The sequence below is a fragment of the Diadema antillarum genome, unplaced genomic scaffold (assembly GCF_040938485.1).
Source record: "Diadema antillarum isolate AM-2024a unplaced genomic scaffold, OU_Dant_1.0 seq00000321_RagTag, whole genome shotgun sequence".
Taxonomy (NCBI): Eukaryota; Metazoa; Echinodermata; class Echinoidea; order Diadematoida; family Diadematidae; genus Diadema; species Diadema antillarum.
Window position 1 is genome coordinate 423,804 of NW_027271340.1, and position 21,140 is coordinate 444,943.

The following is a 21,140-nucleotide window of genomic DNA, read 5'->3' on the forward strand; positions in this document are numbered from 1 at the left end:
GGGGACAATGTAGCTATGGTACTCTTGGATTTGGTGGCAGTATGTTATGAATAGTATGTATACATTATCACAACAGCACAAATATGGCATTTGGAAATGTCTGTCCACATTTTTCATATATAAAGATTACATGTATCTAATACTCCTTACTTTAAAAAAAAAATCTTAACTTCAAATTTAGATACTAATTCCCATATACAGTTGTATAAGTTTTGGTTATTTACATGGTATGTCTTATTCATACCCAGTGATGCATCTACAGTATCACAGCACAGGATGGTGCTCTCACTGTGTGTAATAACTGCCTGATATGTGGGCAACTGCTAATGACTGCAACTCTTCAGTCAACAGCCAAAGAGCCAGCTTTAATCAATGTATACTTTGATCCCTCTTTACTTCAGGCCAAAATGGCTGCTAACATGCAATCTTCTCATCTGCCACACACACACACACAGAGCAGACTATTAGTGGTTGTTTAGTTGTTTTTTTTTCCTTCTTTCTCTGAACAGCTTGGTATTTGCATTTACTGTTCTTTTTGAAAGAAGCTTGCAAAGAGCTTGGATGCATTACTAGTATGATGCTGATCTTGAATTAGCCTTCAAAATTTTAGGTTCCTGCAATGTTAGTTATAATCATTAAAAGTTATGACAGTAAACCACAGGGTCCCATGTACCGTATTTTAGCATTTGTCTCTTACTTTAGGGATTTTGCTTTTGAAAACTAATTCAAATCCTTATTGACAAAATAAAGTAAAACTTAGTTATACTGACAAAAATTCAGACTAAAAAGTATCATACATGTGAAATCTATTCAATGTGGCAACAACACTAAAAGCTTATATACAATGTATGAAAATACATAATGTTGGCGTTGGATAAGTATAGAAAGGACACATACAAAGGAAAGTACTGCTCTCAATATCCCCCTTATACATCAACACAAAAGGGAAACTGGTTAAATTGCTACATAATATTTGATTTAATCATACATGACTAATGTATGATTAAAGAAACGTGTGGCTTCTTTTACTTGTGACAACTATGTAAAAAGCATGTAATGGAGAAATTAGATATGCAACACTAATAAATTCAAGTAGATTATAAATGTGATCCATCACCATGTTACCCTGATAAAGTTGCAGAAATAAATGCACCACAAACAGAATGTGTGTTCCAAAATCAAAAGACTGTTATCCTTTCTTCAACTTTGTCTTCTTCTATGATCACAGCCTAAGAATATTCTTAACATAAAATAGACTTTTCTGCTTTCATGAAAGATACCACTTTGGTGGTGTAAATCACCACACTGTGTTTTAATCCACAATCATGAAAACATCCTTGTCCTGCAACTGAATCGAAAAGCTGCTGCTCATATTCATCAGGTGATGAACTTTTGAATCTGTTCTGTGGTTGGTTCGGGGGTTTAGATTTGGAGGATCAAAGCTTTATAGTGTCAGAATTCAATTATGTCAAAATCAGCACGTGGATGTTCATACAGCGACTCTGTCAGGCTTTCACAGTGTAGGCCATACTGTATGCATCAGCAAAAAGAAGCAGCCTGCATGTGCCTAATCAAAGCACTACCGAAGGGATTAAAAAACAGCATTTTAGTGTTCACAGACCATTTATGCCCATGCAAATCTACTGACATTTAAAGTCACTAAACTTATTCACATTGGGAAAAAACGTCAATGGATAGGAAATTCACATGGGGTGCTTTAAACAAAGCTGCCATATAAATAAATTGCAGTGAATTTATATAGATGTTAACATGCGGAAAAATGAAAGGAGAGTATTACAATGTCAGATGCAGAGTAATGTCACAGCAAAGAGAAATGAAAATATCTAAATAAGTTTACGGTTCATCACACAAATCACACTCAATGCAAATAATTCAAGAAATGCACTCTGTGACACAACAGATCAGAAAAACATAACTGTAATTAAACTCTGAATATTTAAAGGAAATTTGGGCCTCCAGTTTCATCTGTACAGATGAAATCACAAGTTGTGTCAATCACTTCCTTTCAAATTCTTTTATTTAACTATTTTTTTCAAGTTGCTGTGGTCATTTTGTAATATATCTCCTATTTGTGGTGAATCAAAGAACTACTAAATACTCCTTTTTTTTGTGTACATCTTTAAATGGAACTTTAAAAACATACACTTTGTAGGTGATGTATTTCAAATAATTCACAAATTTTATTCGAATTGCGAGACAAATGTTCAAGTCTCATGTCAAAAATGAAATGACTAGTGTGTATTATGTATGAGAAACACATCTCACTCCCAAATATTTGGTGCTTGCTCTGAGAGAGATGAAGGCCCACAAGACTAGCTCACCTCCGCGTGACATCTACTTGGACCGAGTGGTCGATGACCAGGTCTGCTGGACACACAGGGTTGATTTTCTCTGGGTTGCCGCCTAGCCGCTTCACCGCATCCCTCATGGCTGCAAAGTCCACTATGGCAGGTACACCCCTTTGGTTCAGAGCAGGTGCAAAGAGAACTGATCAGTATTCGTAACTGACATTGTCATTGCAACTAATTGACAAATTGCTCTACATCGACATAAATAAGCACTGAATTGATCAGTGTTTTAGTAGTAGCCATGATAAAAGAAATCATGGGCATACATACTCGAGCAGGATTCGAACCTACACGTACGACCTCCTGGGTCCCGTTTCATAAAACTTGTTATCAGTGACAACTGGCACATTTCTATGACAAATTTGCTCTCAGCCAATCAGATGCAAGGATTTCAGTAGCTTATGACAACTATGACAACTTGTCACTGATAACAAGTTTTATGAAACAGGGCCCTGATCTCCAGACAGGCGTCATCTCCACTAGACCATTGAGATTCCGAAAGTGTTGGTTCTAATCCTTATTGCATGTAGCAGGTCATTCTGACATTGTCATTTCAGAATCTGCACATTTCGCTCCTTTTGTTTGCATCAAAAGTTTCCTCTATCCCTCTAGTCCATTTCTTTGTTGTGTCTATAAATGGAATGATTGATATCATTTACAGCAGATTCATTCTTCTCTCATATCATTCATAAGTGAAGTGCATTGTGCATAAGAACATGTCAGTACAACTTCCCAGTGTTCTGCCACTTTCTACACCATCTATAGTTTGACAATCATGCACACAATGGAAGTGGAGAGACATTGTATGTGAATTGATCGCAAGTGTCAGATTTCGGGACTTTGACCCAATGGGGAAAGGTAGACCAAACAATATCCCAGTTTGCCTACAATTCCCTACCAACTGATTTTCAGTGGGTACTAACGTGAAATCTTGCATGATCACTCTCGCTGGCTTGAATGGAACTTCGACCGAGTTGTGTTGGTTCGCCTCCCAGTTCAAGATGTTCTCAACATCCTCCTCCTTGATGAAGAAGTTGTCACAGTTTCTCATGGCGGATTCCAGCAGCACACGTATCGAATATGGCAAGCGATCTGTTTGGTGAGGAGGGAAGCATAGATCATACATTTTCTATGAATTTGTATTGCAATTTTCACTAAATTTCAATCGCAATACTGGGATGTTACGCAAGCGATAACACAAGTTTCACAATAGTCATGATTAAAAGAAGAAGCCTGGTATGATGGTAGAAGGCAGGAAAATTCAGCACCTTGCATACACTAAACTGACATGAACTATGACTATGTGTAACTGTCATCTCACCCTACGACACATAGTTAATACTTTGATATGGGAATATCATTTACCTGTGGTACATGTTTCAAATAACAAGAGTTGTATCAGAGAATTCAACATAAGACAAAGAATCCCTCTCTATGGCCCGAATTCACAAAGGTGGTACAAATGAAACCATGGTTTACACCATGGACAAAAACCATGGAGCGTCAAGTGTCGCACGTAATATTTTGTTACGAAATTGGTCATTTCATTGACAAAATGACTGTTTCGTTAACAATCATTTCCTGGAAGAAATGTTCATTTAGTTACAAAATGTTGTCATTTCGTTACAAAATAATCATTTCATCGACGAAATGACTGATTTCGTAACGAAATATTCCATGCGACACTTGGCGCTCCATGGTTTTTGTCCATGGTTTAAACCATGGTTTCATTTGTACCACCTTGGTGAATTTGGGCCTACAATTTTGTTCCCATTTAAAGCTATTACACATACAATGTAGCTACTGACAGATAATTGAAAAAGAGTAAATTATGTACAACCTTATTGTACATATTTTAACTTTCTTACAGTTGTAGATCACATGATATGGGTGGCTCTGGTTTGTTGCTTTCATACAATGCTGGCTTGGAATCGCTACGTGATTTTCAGTAGTGCACAAATACAAAGTTAGGAATCTGACACAAAGAAAAGGCGAGGGGCTTCTTTCACCAAATACTTTGCTGAAACCTTCACCCATGACTGCAGTTCCCACAACGCATTGTGGCAAGCCCCAATCAACTGTATGGTACTGTACATGTATGTGTGTTATTGTTAATGTCATTAGAACTACCTACATTCATTGTGAATTGCAGTAATTGAAACTCTCATCATCCAACCAATGGTCTTGGACTCACGCATTATCTTAATGGGGTAATCAAGGAGAGTTGAGAAGGATTCAGTTTGACATGTTACAAACATAACTGAAACATGGTACAGTACATTTGTACATGTACAATGACACAGAGCAATCTTTTATTCATTCAAACACGATCCCACTTACATGCGTATCTTTTTAGAGTAATTGTATATGTGCCTTTGATATCATGTTTAGAAGGTTGTTCATGAAAGACATGTGAAGAATAAGAGCTTACAGGTGTACTGGTAATAAACAAGAACAGATAACAAGTCAACGAAAAAATGAGTCTTTGAAGATAACCTCTATGCTTACACTGTGTATAAACGCATGCTTCATAATGAAGTGAAATTTGTAGGTTAACCAAAGTAAATATTGAAAGCTTTCAAACTCTAAGATGCTTTTTTCTCTCTGTTTGACACTCAACCACAGTTGTGCATGACCTCTAATGACCCCAAAAGTGGAAGGCAAACTATGCCTCAGAGAATTCTTGCCTAGTTCAAGCAGCTAGTAGATTTTAAGGGTTGCCTAGTGCAGTCTATGTTAATGATCATGATGGTCAGATTTTACAAGTTTACATTTATTCCTGCCTTGGTTCAGCAGCTTGTAAATTTCAAATTGACACACAAGTAAATACGAACAAATAGGGCACGGCCTAATTGGTTGTGAATTTACCAATTAGCTGCCGAAGGCTGTCCGTAGGTTTTAATCCTGAATGTAATTAGAGTGCTGCGAATGTTGTGCTGTGTTTGATACTAAACCAGGTGTCTGACCCACATTTTTTTTTTAAATTATTATCATTTTTATTTTTATTTTTTTCTAACTGAACATGCATGAGACAGCCCCTTACAATCTTGGCTTTGTTTCTTCTACTTTTTGGTAGACATTACATGAAGAACTGAGAAACATTGGCCTGGGTGTTTTGCTTTTAAAGAAGTACGATCAGTACAGAATCATGTGGATGGAAGTACATGTACTGCATTTAACATGATTTCATGCCAACATTAATTTCTGAAAGGCTCCATCTAAGTGATTTACACTGCTGCAGATTTCCCTGATTGTACGGTCATGTGACACTGAGTAAAAAATCTCACCATATCTGCTGTCATTGAGAGCTGTGACATTGAAGAACTGGTAGCTCTTGCCATCCACTTCAATAGCCTGTTTAAGGCTGTCAAACTTGTTAGATCCTGAAGAAAAAGAACAAAAAATCTTATATTCAATGAAACTGTAGTACAAGAAACAAATATCTGACACGTTTTATGCTGCAAAAATATATTTGAACTGCAACATTTGCTCTTGAATATATTCATACTTTGCATATGTGACCGCCCAGCTCAAAAGCCACAAAAAGCAGGCCAAAATGAATATCAATTTTTTAGTTTTCCACATATAAATTAAAAGAATAAGGTCTAAGCTTACATATAATGATATATTCAACCATCCTAACCCATTCAAAAAGTGATTTACATTGTAAATAAGAGAGAGTTAGGAGGTGAAGTTTCATAGATAATGAAGAAAAGAAGAATTAAAGATTAGGGGCACTCAGACATGCCATGCAGCAGTATCAATGAAAACATGTCTTATACATAGTGAATGCAGCGCCTGTCTAGGAAAAAAAAAATAGAGGGTCCAGACAAACTGCTAATATCTTGTTTTCAGTTCAGTTATAAGCAGCCAAGTTTTGACGGTGGGCTGAGAAAAGATTACTCTCCGATGTAAAGTTTACAAATTTTAATCAGACAACCCAAAGGACATACAATTTTTGTACTGTACTTTGGTCCATTACAGAGAATTCTAATCTGTGACTTTGACCCCGTTTACATTGTGCAAAAGGCCAAATGCGAGGCCAAAATTGGCCGTGCATTTGGCCATGCTCTGGAGGTGGTCTCGGCCATGGCCGAGCTGCGGCCGAGCCCGGCCTTTTCTTGGTGTAAACAAAAACTGGGCCAAATGCGCGGCCAATTTTAGTCTGGCTTCCAAACCCCGTTGCCTGTACTATTTCGCTATTCAGGATATTAACCCCCTCAACATCGAAAACTAGTATAGTTTAAAGGTGGTTTTGTCCTGCAAAGGATTTTTCCTTCGGCAAAGGCCTTTGCTCGAACGATGACTTCGTCGCCACGGAATCCAGTTGGCAAAGGGTCTGAAAACCAGACTATACCAAATTGCGTTTGTTTACAAGCAGAGCGCCACTACGAGAAAACATTGAAAGGTTTGAATTAAAAACGCGGCCGAGCCTTGCAGTGTAAACGGACAAAATTGCGGGGCTCGGCCTCGCAATCGAGGCTGGGCTCGGCCGCAGCTCGGCCCAGCCCTGCACTGTAAACGGGGTCTTTTAGTGGGCTTTGAGCAGGGCAGTCACAAATTGTATCTACTGTAGTTACATATGTCACATCGATCACATAGATTAAGGAAGATGGGTTTCCTCATCATAAATGTTCATACTCTTCTTCACTATCAAAAGCAATTTCAGTTTGACACTGTTTTTCAAAGGATAACAAAACACTCAATTTTGAAGTGCACTAAGACTTAACTTTGCTAAATCTGATAGCTTTGTGACAACACATTGCGAGGCTACAAGGTACGTGAAGATCTATTTTCTTTTCTGTCATATCACTTGGGCAGTTTAGCTTTCCGTCAGATCAGCGATCTCCTTTATTTACAAATGCAATTATCTGAAATGTACAGTGTATATTTTAATCTCATTCTCCCATGGCATTATTCAGAAGGAATATTTGTCTCTTATCAGCACTGCCAATGAAAATAAAACAATACAGAGATATTCTTTTCAAGTGCACTTCAAATAAAGTGCTAAATGTACAGAGTACACTGACTGACCTGCACAGTACCACAAAGTGAGGTACTTCACAAACAATGCAAGATTCAGTACAAAGTCTAGTTTATCAGCAGGGCAATGCGTTTATTAAAACAAAATGATAAGTGCATTCACAGCACAATTCTTGTAATCACAGCATATGTTCAGGGTCACGTTAAGAGGTCATTCAGACAAAGGACACAGTTTTTAAACTCTACTTACTCTAATCATCGGCAAGGTAAACACATAGATCATGAGACAGAAAAACTTCTTCAAAACCAGAATAGACTCCTATGGAGAATCTTTAATGATAAGTGTGCAAATGCACTAAACAAAAAGTATTGCAAACCAAGAGCTAGCCTATGAATGAAATATTCAAAGAATCTGATGAAAATATGGTTGTATATTTAAGTCATCTGCTATCACATTTAGAAACTCTTTAGTATATGTACATTGTGTATACTAAATATACTGTCCCAGTTTAGACATAATATTCACAGGGCTTGTAAATAACCATATGTACATTGTACCAGTGAGAACCAATTGTACATGTAAATATCAGGCCATACCAAGGAAAAATCAAATAAGAAATGAATCTGGTATAATGACAATGAACCAGAATGGATTCATGATAAAAGAGTGGATAAACATGCTCATCTCTAATTACGCAGATGATATGCGACTTTATCTGTCTTTTAAACCTACTGTGTCTTCACTGTCATCCGGCATTGCAAAACTTGAAGCATGTTGCAAGACCTGAAAATCTGGCTTGCATCCAATGGCCTTAAACTGAATGATAAATCTGGGTTTTTATTACTGGGTTCAAAGCACATGCTAAGTAAGGTCGATTATCAATCATGTCATGCCCGTATCGGTAGCATATGCTTTATTCCATCAAAAACAGCCTGTAATCTAGGTGTTTTAGTTGATAGGAAATGTCATTTCGAAGTCATATAACTCAAGTTCAGCAAAATGGCTAGAGATTTCAGCTGCGTAATTTACAATGTAAGTTTTATAAGAACATTTTTGTCGAAACCCGTGCAGCTGAAATGCTTATTCATGCATTGATTTCTTCTCGGTTGGATTTTTCGAATTCGTTCAAAACTTATGTTTCATGTTGACAGGGAAGAAGAATCAGATCAGTCAAAATGTGGTAGCACTGATTAGGAAGCATATTAATCCATTGAAGACTAGTCGCGGGTATACTCGGGCAGGTGCCTATGGGAAACGTGTGCTATTGCAAAATCAGCTGGTCCCCAACGTGTTAAAGGACAAGTCCACCTTCATAGACATGTGGATTGAGTGAAGGCAACAACTATTAGTAGAACACATCAGTGCAAGTTTGGGGAAAATCGGACAATCCGTTCAAAAGTTATGAATTTTTAAAGTATCTGCGCAGTCACTGCTGGATGAAAAGACTACCACAGCGTATGATGTTACATGCGTGCAACGATATAAGGAAAGTAAAAAGAGAATTTCACAAAACTTTAATTTGTTAATAAAGTGCACATTTCTTTGACTTGTTACTGACGTATGTTAAGGGTAATAGTATTCCCTATGCCTTCTGAAAGAGAGGAGTCGAGTGTTCTTTTGTTACGCGAGAAAAGGAAGAATATGTCAAATTTTCTTTATACTTTCTTTATGTCGTTGTACTCATGTGACATCACAAGCTATAGTAGTCTTCTCATCCAGTCGTGACTGAGCAAAAACTTCAAAAATTCATAACTTTTGAACAGATTGTCTGATTTTCCTAAAACTCTCACTGATCCATTCTACTAAACCCACATGTCTATGAAGGTGAACTTGTCCTTTAATGAGGGTCTTACAGCATTTGACAGTCTAAAATGACATCGGAGTAAAATTAACTGCTACAAGATCATAGCATCGATTGCAATTATTGACTGCAAAAGTAGTGCATTCAATTGTCTACCTACATTGTATTTAGATGTCAAAACACTAATTATGTCAGTTGAGTGTTGTGTGCCTTACGGTAAATCTAGCTGCATTGAGGTGATTCCTTCCTTATTCATTGCTTTGTGTCTGGCTAAAAAAGACTTTATAATGTATCTACCATACTGTCTTTTTGCTATTCTCTTCATACAACAATGTAAACACTAGGTTATAAACAGAAACTCTGAGCACAGAAAGAAGGCAATCTTTTCGTTTTGAAGCGCCACGAGCACTGAAAGGTGGGCCTGTGCGCTATACAAGTAGCCACTAATATTATTATCATCATTATTATAAACCCTTCCTAACATACACTAGTCTACAGTCTACTTGAGCATCTAAACAATCTCTGTCTCAGTATTGCTGCGTTACGCTCCTATTTCAAAATCAGAATATAGAATCCATAAGAGTGAGTCGTTTTGAGCAATGACATGAAAGTCAAGGTCAATGTTGACATTTCAAGATGTTTAACTGATTTCAGATTTAAATAGTATGGGTTAGTCAACTGGGTTGGGTCATCTTTTGTGACATACTATTTGTACTCGAACTCAAAATTATCCAGACCTCATTACAAAAAAAAAAAAAAAAAAAAAGTGGGCAAATGTATGCCAGTAATGATTTCAGAAAGAATATGCCATCCAATTACTGTAAAAGTGGATATTTTCGCATGACCAATGTTTTGCGCTTGGCCGAGTAAGAAGAGTTTCGCATGTTTTTAATTCCGCGGAATCAAGACATCAGCTATACTGGAACACATAGCAAGCAAAAATATCCGTATGCTTTTATTTTCCCGCTAGTTTTTGGTTGCGCGAAATGCACGAAAATTTCAACACCGTGAAAATTTTAACTTCTACAGTACCTAAGTTTTACTGCTCAAGCATAATGGGAATTGCAATTTCAGACCATGAGAATTTATTGCAAAAGTTACTTTGTATTTTTACAATGTACATGTAAATGTGATGTCCATGTATTAATGGAGGTAAGAAAATAAATTTGCAGTGCAACAAATCCATGAAAGAGTTCAGATTTAAAAATGCATCAACTATAGCACGGGGTAAAGTTCATATTGACACAGTAAAACATAACCACATTTGAAACTAAAGAAGCACTCTGAGAGCGCAGACAGCTGCCAAGCAGCTGATTTCCACCAATGATCTTGTTCTTCCATAGAGATCAGTGATTTCCTCCCATATGTATACATATTGAAAATCATCCAAATTCACCAAATAGAAGCCTTTTGTTATGTCATCAACCCTCAGCTGCATGGCACACCTTGTCCTCGCAGAAACTAGCAAATGCACTTTAGTGCGCGTATGAAAACCTCAAAAATGTGCAGCTGGAACTCCGAAGTTCATTGACCCTACCTACAAAAATATTGACAATCCTTCATAAAATCCATGAAAATTTCTCGATCACTACCAAAATTTAATCATCTGTTCCTTGTGTCATTCTCAAGTTTTCCTGCAGGTTTCATTTAAATCCATTCACAACTTTTTGAGTTAGTTTGCACACAGACAAGCAAACCAACTAACAAACATTAATGAAAACACAACCTCCTCCCTTGGTGGAGGAACTAGGACCCCGTTTACAGTGAGTGAAAAGGCCGACTCGGCCGTGGCCGGGCCCGGCCTTCATTTCACTGTAAACGCGCAAAAGGCCAAATGCGGTACCAAAATCGGCCGCGCATTTGGCCAAGCTCTGGAGGTAGTCTCGGCCGAGCCCGGCCTTTTCTCACTGTAAATGCAAACTGGGCCAAATGCGGTACCAAATTTAGTCTGGCTTCCAGACCCTCTACCCGTACTATTTCGCTATTCAGGATATTAACGCCCTCAATGTCGAAAACTAGTATAGTTTAAGGTGGAAACCAGACTATACCACATTGCGACCGGCGCCTGCTCCCACTAATAGTGTTTGTTTACAAGCAGAGTACCACTACGACAAAATATTGAAAGGTTTGAATTAAAAGCCCGGCACTGTAAACGGACAAAATTGCGGGGCCGAGTACCGCAATTGAGGCCGGGCTCCGCCGTGGCTCGGCCCAGCCCCGCACTGTAAACGGGGTCAATGATCTTCAGTGTGAAGTTAAAAAGCAGAGAGGTCTCCCTCCATTAGACTCATATCTAGTCAGTAGTCTAGTACATAAATTGACAGCTCCTGCCTTCTTCTTTCGTGAACTGCTTTCTTGATCCCACACCAACCCATGCATGAAGCTGCCTAGACAGAAAGATCCGTCTGTCCGGAGGACTCTTTTATATTTTGCCATTAACGCTGTCCTCCGTAGACAGACGGAAGGTTGCAGTACCCATTGCTGTGTGGATGTTCTTAACCACTGTCTCTATTGAAAATTGGGTGAGGTACCTCACCCTTCTCGATTGCGTCTAATTCACGGCCCTAGGTCGGCAAATTTAAGCTTGTATGGTGAAATTATTTTTTTAAGAATACGTTACACTCACCAGATTAATGAATAATCCAACATTTTAGGAGAATTTTCAACGTAAAACACAGCCTGTCGCGTCGTCACATTTAAACTGCAGAAACATACTATATGAATCTATTAGCCAATCACATGCGAGGTAGTTTCTACGTGTTTGTTTTACTAAAACACATACCTCGCATGTGATTGGCTTAGCAATTGTTACAGATTCAAAATGGCGACTTACTGCTCGCGAACGGCGATGTTGCGATATCGATAAAATTTCTGCATTATAACCGAGGTTATGTGAGTATTTCGATTGCACAATGTGAGAAATTTATCCCAAATATTGCTGCATAATGTGTCATGTCATGTCATACTTGTTTGAATGTAAAAAAGCTGTCTGAAATTTGGTTTATCGTAACGTTTGATCTGTGCGCGACTGCTCCACACAGGAGCCGCAATCATTGACTTCGGTCTGTATACGGAGGGGATCTGTGAAGCCAGACGCAGTCTCCGCGGAACATTCCCCGACGGACAGATACAGACCGATCTTTCGGTCAAGAAGCTGCCATATCATCATCCTTGTTCATTGTGATACAAGTTGTACGTTTTAAATTTTGAAAACATTCTTATTCCTCATCCAAAACACTACACATTGTCATTTACTTGGTACCCAGTAAAGGAACCTACATTGTAAACCAATTTTAGTTGTTCAAATTTAAAAGTCTGAAAGTCATCCGGATGGCAGAGGTCTCCTTTTTTACTACTTTTAACGTTACTTGGGCCTGGATTTCAGTCTAGGGGGAGTTTAGTTTGCTACTCCTCGCACTTGTACAATGAAATCACACACATTGTTGGAGTACAGTTAATTCTGAGCATACCGACGGAACTGGAACAGAAACAGAAACATGATTACCAACTGGAACAGCAATGCAATGCCAGGCATAACCGCAGCATGCAGCAGTGACTGGTCCTGGTTACAGAGCCCCGCGCCGGGGTTATGCCAGGCAGTGCAGTGATACGACCACACTTCCCAACAACTAAGTTTGATTTAGATACACCACGCGGTGCGTTAGGATTTTCCTCTAATACAGTAATGACCTTACGATCTTTATGAATGAATGAATGAAACAGAAAACAAACAAAAAACAATGGCCAGCGTACAGCCACAGATCAGACAGCCAAGCGGTAAAGGGATCGAAAGCCACTGCTGCTGCTGCGGATCCTACGAGCGAGCGGAGCTGGCAGCAGAGTTCGGCCGGACAAGAGCCGCCACGTTAAGGCAACTGTACCGCTTTTCACACGCGCCGGTCAGCCACTACATCAAGGTCACCAAACTGGCAAAAGGCCGGGTGGTTCGGGAAGTCTAACTTTTCACTAGCGCCTCCCTGTCTACCTGTCTGACAAACTGATAACTATATCCTTCACATTATAAGAAAGTGTTGATTATCAATAGCTACCATATATTCAATAGTAATTCCGACAAAAAGCGTGAGGAAAAGAGAGTCTATTTACGTTTTAAGTCCGCCATGACGAGTCGTCCCCAGCTCACGTATGCGTGCTCGATGTTTTGTCAACGCTATCGCTACAATGCATCACCAATGCATGTGCGATCAAAGATCGTATTGGTGCGATGCTCCATACAGTATGCATGCGATGCATGCGCTCGCTCGCTGCTAATCGCTCACGATCGCTAGTTAAAAGAAGCTCCCAAAGGTACACGTCACACACACACATGCACACACACAATCAAGATCGGCTCGATACGACTCGACGCGATGGATCGGAGAATCGTGTACAGTAGAGTAGTATTGTACTTTAGTTTAGTTTAATAGTTAATTAATTCAATCACCCCATGGGGTATGCGAGTTCAAAATAAAAAACCAAACACAAAATATGAAAACAGCGTATGTACAGAATGGCAATGACCCAATAAACTTGATGTCAAAATCTAAACTCGTACAGTATACGCGGAATATTTCGCGAGGTTGTTATTTTCGCGAATATCGCGAGTTAGGTGCTATTCGCGTTAAAGACACGCGAAAATATTGACTGATCCCGATGTGGATGTGACATACGCATGTATACATTTCTCCCTTCAGTACAGGACTCCACGATCGCGAATTTAACCACTCGCGAAATTGTCAGGAATTCCCGATTCGCGAAAATTTAGACTCGCGAAATAATGGCGCATATACAAGGGCAAGCCAGGGTGCTTTTTGGACGATAACCGATATTATACTTACAATCGATGCATTCGGCAAAGTAAAACATGTTGTAGTTGTTGAACCCTTGTTGATTTTCATGTTGAAATAATCATATTGCGCCTTTATAAACCATTCAGCAGTAACTTGTAATACAAACAAAATAATAATGAATTTCCGTGTTGATTTTCCTTTTTTTTTTGTCAGCATGATCTATCAATCAAAACATCATGCACCACATGAAATAAAAGCCAGAAAGCGAAGGTTATACTTTCGGCCCAGATGGGAATACAATAAAGATATCTTAATGTTATCTTATGCAGTGATTATTTCGCTTTCTGGCTTTTATTTTATGTGGTGCATGATGTTTTGATTGATAGATCATGCTGACAAAAAAAAAAAGGAAAATCAACACGGAAATTCATTATTATTTTGTTTGTATTACAAGTTATTGCTTGGCCGGGCCGGGACAATCGGCTCAAAAGTTTTGGTTAAAACCATGTGCTGTCATTGCAGGATAAGAAGATCTATCCCTGCAGCAATTCGTCATCATCTTATAACAATAATACTAGTTTTAGATAAGGATAAGAAGACTATACAGCAATTCGTCATTATATATCTTATAACAATGATACCATACTAATTGTACCAAATTGACTACTGTCATTGACGTAATTGAATGTGTTTGATCATGATCACACAACGTTACAACATAAAGGAATACATTTTAAAAATAGATTCTCCACTCACAGACTGCCAGAAGATGATTAACAGAGATTACAAAAAGCTGTTTCATGCATTGGCATTCTCTCTCTGTATACCCAATACACCCTATAATGCCTATGGGTCTATCACTGCCTATTACAGGGCTGCCAACATCGGAAACTAGTTGAGAGTGAGACTCCCATAGGCCAATGCTGTAATTTAGGAGTCAAAATGAGTGAGATCAATAGAAATGCATGCAAATGAAATAAAGTTTTAGAGTGAGAAAGGACCAAAATGAGTGAGAGTTGGCAGCCCTGCTATTATCATATCAGCCCCCAAGGGGGAAGTTTCCTTTGTTTTGTTTGTTTTGTTTTGTTTTTTGTAAATGATGGAATGGTAACATGGAATTACATGTTTGATGTATTGATAAGTGACAACTAAAGAAAAACTATGAATTGAATGTGTTTAATGACATCCAAACAGATCGACCCCTGCTCAGGGCACCGGGGGAATCGAGCTATCATAATATTATTATAGGCCTAAACAAATGGTCCGTGCTTTAACACAGTATTATTGTGATAAAAAAGAACAACTACAATAACAGCTTGGCTGGTGGCAAACAATGTATAGCCATGTAAAGCGATTTTTAAAAAAATCTATATGTTTTTTATTATTAATATGCTGTTTGTTATTATGTCTCGTATCACGGGTATTGTACAAGATCTTTCTGAAGTCATAAGTCAATTGCTATTTTTTGTCAAATGCTGGTGTTTTTTTTTTTTTTAACTGGCCAGGTGCTTTCCATTTCATTTTTTTTTTTCATTTCATTTATTGAGTTTCCACACAAATCATTAAGTGTTGCGTCTACAACATCATCCATCCATGGCAATGTAAACACATAAATCATAAGTTATACGTTCAGTGTATATACAAATAGCATTTACATAATGGCTATAGCACAAAATCAATTGAACATCATTCTCAAGGGTACATTCATGACGGATAAATAAAATTGTGTGTGGAGGGAACCTAAATTGTCCACTCCCCCCCCCCAGCTTCACCAGTCACTAACTTTCAATCCTTTCTTCTTTTCCCAGCTCATCTCTCACACCACTATTCTCCCCTTTATCTACTTCAACATTTTTTTTTTACTGGCTAGGTGCTTTTCATTTCATTTTTTCATTTCATTTACCACTCAAGTTTCCACACAAACCATACAGCGTTGTGTTTACAACATCCATCCATGACAATGTGATAACACATTTCTCACACCACTATAAATTCTCCCTTCATCTATACTTCTCATCATTACTTAGGGGAGATGGAGGGGGGGGGGGAGGGACAAGAGGAGATGAAATTTCTTGAGGGGATGTGTAGGGTTTTTAAACAGCTTGTGTGTGTGTGTGTGTGTGTGTGTGTGTGTGTGTGTGTGTGTGAGGGTGTGTGCGTGTGTGTGTGTGTGTGTGTGTATGTGTGTGTATGTATGTATGTGTGAGTGAGTGTGTGTGTTTGAGGATGCGACTGGTGGGCGTGTGTGTGTGTAGGTAGGGCCTACGTATTGTGTACGTTTGTGCAGGTGTTTGTGTGTAGATTTTTTATATGAATTATACATTTTTGTTATTCATATCAATCAAGACACCGTCTGTGCAATGCTTTTGTTTGTTGTGATTTGTAAGTTTGTTATATACTATTATCATTTATCAGTGGAAGGCGAATTTCTGTATTCATTTAAGAGACAATAACGTTTCTTGTATCCTTGTACACATAATAACTTGTACAGTGTATACCATTATTATATGTATACATGGGCGTCACCAGGGGGGGTGCGTTGGGTGCGAACGCACCCCCCTTCAGATCCTTAAAAAAAAAAAAAAAAAGTCTGCGAGCGACCTCAACGCCGGGCGCTAAATAATTATTCTTTTCTATTTTTTTTTCATATTTTGCACCAGGGACAGACACACACACACACACACACACACACACACACACACAAAAGAAAATCGTCGGCAAAAACAATTCGCACCCCTGGTTCTGGCAGCACTGATTTTATAAATATCTACATATAGTATTCTACAGTGTTTACTATTTATCGATGTACTGTACATCCGTACGATACGGACCACTTATACACCACACGTTTGCATGTACGTGTGCTACTTACAAGTATGTAGGGTCTATGTACGTTACTTCTGACCAATCCATATTGCCAGCCCAAGAGCGAGCCTTAGCCTCATTAAAAAAAAAAGAAAAAAAAATGGAGGGGCAAGCATATTTTAGTTTTGCCCCCCCCCCATGATTAATAATTCCCGAAATGAGAAGATTTTCTTGCTTTTGAAAGAAAACAAAAATGTTGCCCCCATAAAAATATTGGGGGGCAAGCGCTCCATTTGCCCCACCCCACATAATCATAATTCCCGCGATGAAAAGATTTTCTTGCTTTTTTGTTAGAATCAAGAAATCTGTCCAATTATTTCACCCAAAAGCAGTGGCGTAACTACGGAGGGGGGGGGGGGTGCGCCCCCTCCCAATCCGCTGGTAAAAAAAAAAAAAAAAAAAAAAAAAATACCGAAATAGTAGTTCAAGTGTTAGTAAACTGCTTTTGAATGAAAGGGTGATCCAGAAATAAGATATTTTTCTATGATTTCTTTTAACCATAATTAAATAGGTATATAGTGTGAAACATTGTTCAAAAAGCCCGGACCCGACAAAAGATTACGATTCCTGGTTGGCATTCTGCAAATAAGCAGGATGTGCGCAGTGTACTCAGTACATCCGAACGAAGAGTCGCTACAATGTTGCGCAATGTGATGTAGAATGTACACCTTTGTACCTTACGCTTCGTTTTATCAAAGCTAGATCATTGCATTTTGCAGTGTTGCTTTACATACTAGTCTATATAAAAATGTCTTGCATTGCCAATAAAAGACTTGACCTGGGCTAATTCCTAACTTTTCCATGTATATAATACACACACACAAACAAACACGCACAATTAGTTTAGGGGATGCTCTAAAGTGCAGATTTTGGACATCCTTTCCCTGCTTGGTCACTTCGACGCCACCTCGCTGGTCATACCTCCCCCAGTCATGAACATAAACCCACACCCTGGACTACCAGTGGCGGATCCAGGGGGAGGGGCGCACCGGGCGTCCCCCCCCCCTTTAATTTCCAAAGCGAAAAAAAAAAATAAAATAGTTGCAAACGGCAGTTTTTGGACAGTAAAATGTCAAAAATTTTCAAGCTCCCTCGCTCCTCTCGCTCGCATTTAGTCGTAATGCCATTCTCCGAAGTTGCTGCCAGTAATTGCCGGCAGTTGCGCCTGGTGCATCCCCCCCCCCTTAATTTCCAAAGCGAAAAAATATAGCCATACAAACGGCAGTTTGGGGACTGTAAAAGATGATGTCAAAATTTTCAAGCTCGCTCGCTCCGTTCGCTCGCACTTAATCTTTATGCCATTTTTCTGATGTTGCTGCCAGTAATTGCCTGCAGTTGCGCCCGGTGCGCCCCCCTTAATTTCCAAAGCGAAAAAATATGGCTAAGAACGGCAGTTTTTGGACTGTAAAATGTAAAATTTTCAAGCTCGCTCTCTTCGCTCGCTCGCATTAGTTGTTATGCAATACACCTGATGTTGCTGCCAGTAATTGCAGCAGTTCCGCCCGGTGCCCCTCCCCCTTAATTTCCAAAGCGAAAAAATATGTGTAAGAACGGCAGTTTTTGGACTGTAAAATGTAAAATTGTCAAGCTCGCTCGTTCCGCTCGCTCGAATGTAATCATTATGCTCTCCTGATATTGCTGCCAGCAGTTGCGCCCGATGCGCCCCCTTAGATTCTAAAGCGTAGAAAAATAGCTATACAAACGGCAGTTTGTTTGTTTTTTACTGTAAAATGTCAAAATTTTTAAGCTCGCTCGCTCGCTCGATCGCATCTAATTGTAATGCAATTCTCCTGATGTTGCTGCCAGTAATTGCCGGCAGTTGCGCCCGGTGCGCCCCCCCCCCCCCCTCCTTTACTTCCAAAGCGAAAAATATGGCTCCAAATGGCAATTTTTGGGCTGTAAAATGTCACAATTTTCAAGCTCGCTCTCTTCGCTCGCTCGCATTTAATTGTTATGCCATTCACCTGATGTTGCTGCCAGTAATTGCCGGCAGTTGCGCCCGGTGCGCCCCCCCCCCTCCTTTATTTCCAAAGCGAAAAAAATATGGCTCCAAATGGCAGTTTTTGGACTGTAAAATGTCAAAATTTTCAAGCTCGCTCTCTTCGCTCGCTCGCATTTAATTGTTATGCCATTCACCTGATGTTGCTGCCAGTAATTGCCAGCAGTTGCGCCCGGTGTGCCCCCCTTTATTTCCAAAGCGAAAAAATATGGCTCCAAATGGCAGTTTTTGGACTGTAAAATGTCAAAGTTTTCAAGCTCGCTCTCTTCGCTCGCTCGCATTTAATTGCTATGCCATTCACCTGATGTTGCTGCCAGTAATTGCCAGCAGTTGCGCCCGGTGTGCCCCCTTAATTTCCAAAGCAAATAAATATGGCTACAAATGGCAGTTTGTGGACTGTAAAATGTCAAAAATTTCAAGCTCGCTCGCTCGCTCGCTCGCATTTAATTGTTATGCAATTCTCCTGATGTTACTACCAGTAATTACCGGCAGTTGCGCCCGTTGCGCCCCCACCCCTCCTTTATTTCCAAAGCGAAAAAGTATGGCTCCAAATGGCAGTTTTTGGACTGTAAAATGTCAAATTTTTCAAGCTCGCTCTCTTCGCTCGCTCGCATCTAATTGTTATGCAATTCTCCTGATGTTGCTGCCAGTAATTGCCGGCAGTTGCGCCTGGTGCATCCCCCCCCCTTAATTTCCAAAGCGAAAAAATATAGCCATACAAACGGCAGTTTGGGGACTGTAAAAGATGATGTCAAAATTTTCAAGCTCGCTCGCTCCGTTCGCTCGCACTTAATCTTTATGCCATTTTTCTGATGTTGCTGCCAGTAATTGCCTGCAGTTGCGCCCGGTGCGCCCCCCTTAATTTCCAAAGCGAAAAAATATGGCTAAGAACGGCAGTTTTTGGACTGTAAAATGTCAAATTTTTCAAGCTCGCTCTCTTCGCTCGCTCGCATCTAATTATTATGCCATTCACCTGATGTTGCTGCCAGTAATTGCCAGCAGTTGCGCCCGGTGCGTCCCCCCCCTTAATTTACAAAGCAATAAAATATGGCTATAAAACGGCAGTTTTTGGACTGTAAAATGTCAAAATTTTCAAGCTCGCTCGCTCCCTTCGCTCGCATGTAGTCGTTATGCCATTCTCCTGATATCGCTGCCAGTAATTTGTCGTTTCACACCGTCATTCCATAATCCATTTATAGGGGGTACAACCCCCTCCGGCACTTCCACACCCTCCCCCCACCCTTGCTCGCTCCCTCGCATACTAACCCCCCCCCCCCTCCCCCCCCCCCCCCCCCAAGATGAAATCCTAATAGCTAGGCCGGTGCCCCTTCCCCGCTTGGTTTCCCTAAAAAAAAACAGTAAAAGTCTAGGGATCGAGAGCTTCCTATATTCCAAATGTCTGTCTAAAAAATCTCGCAAACATTTAGTCTCAAAACGCACCCCCCTTGAAAAAAAGCTGGTGACGCCCCTGGTATATATACTAATGCATTATTGTATTTACTAATTAATGTATGACACAGGACATTACACTTTTGTATAATCATGGACCTACAACACATGGACATTCATCGCTCGTTAATTAATTCGTGCACCTGTTTCTGTAAAAAGCGTCACAAAAACACTTTGAACATGCTTTCCTGCTTTGATCCAGTGTTGCCGATAGCCAGCCTGGATAAAAACAAGACGGCGCTTTGAGAAATCTAAAAACTACATGCGCAGAAGCTAATAACTCTCTTAAATCAAGAAAAATGCATGTGCAGTTGTAGTGTATATTGCGAAATCATCGCTAAAGCAATTTCATTTGCGAAATGCAAGTACTTTACAAGGAAAAGCAACTATATCAAGCAGATTGACTGTGATTTGTAATCTATTTTCCCCATTTGTCGGCATTGTTTCAGAGTAAACATGGGCAGTGACAGTAGACGACATGCTTGTCTTGCCGTTCAGGGATGTTACATGCATTGCCGCAAGTGGCCGCTTCAGTAATTACCAATTTTGTGACGCAAAATTTGTCCTTGTTTCAGGTTTGGTGCTCCCCATCATTGGTGTTTATTCAAAGGCAATTGAGTCTGAAAAGGCACCTCAGCCAAACAGGACCAAAATGAGGGAAACCCGGTTCTTTTGTCAGTGATGATGCACGATTACACAATCGTCATTGTCCAAACGTCTGAATGTACTCATTAAGATGCACATAATCAGGTGGTGGTGGTGAACATTGGATCAAAGAAAGACCTCCGTTCATGGTCCATGTGTAGTAGGTCCATGGTATAATCAAGTAGCCCATACACAGTCATGACAAGCTGAATGCATAACTCAAGTTATTCAGGTATCCAGA

The 21,140-nt window shown here is 39.6% G+C and overlaps 1 pseudogene; it reads right to left on the bottom strand.

Moving 5' to 3' along the window:
* The window catches only part of LOC139730574 (cytoplasmic aconitate hydratase-like), a 34,130-nt pseudogene extending 20,814 nt beyond the window's left edge, over nucleotides 1-13,316 (bottom strand).
* Nucleotides 13,317-21,140: the final 7,824 nt, after the last annotated feature.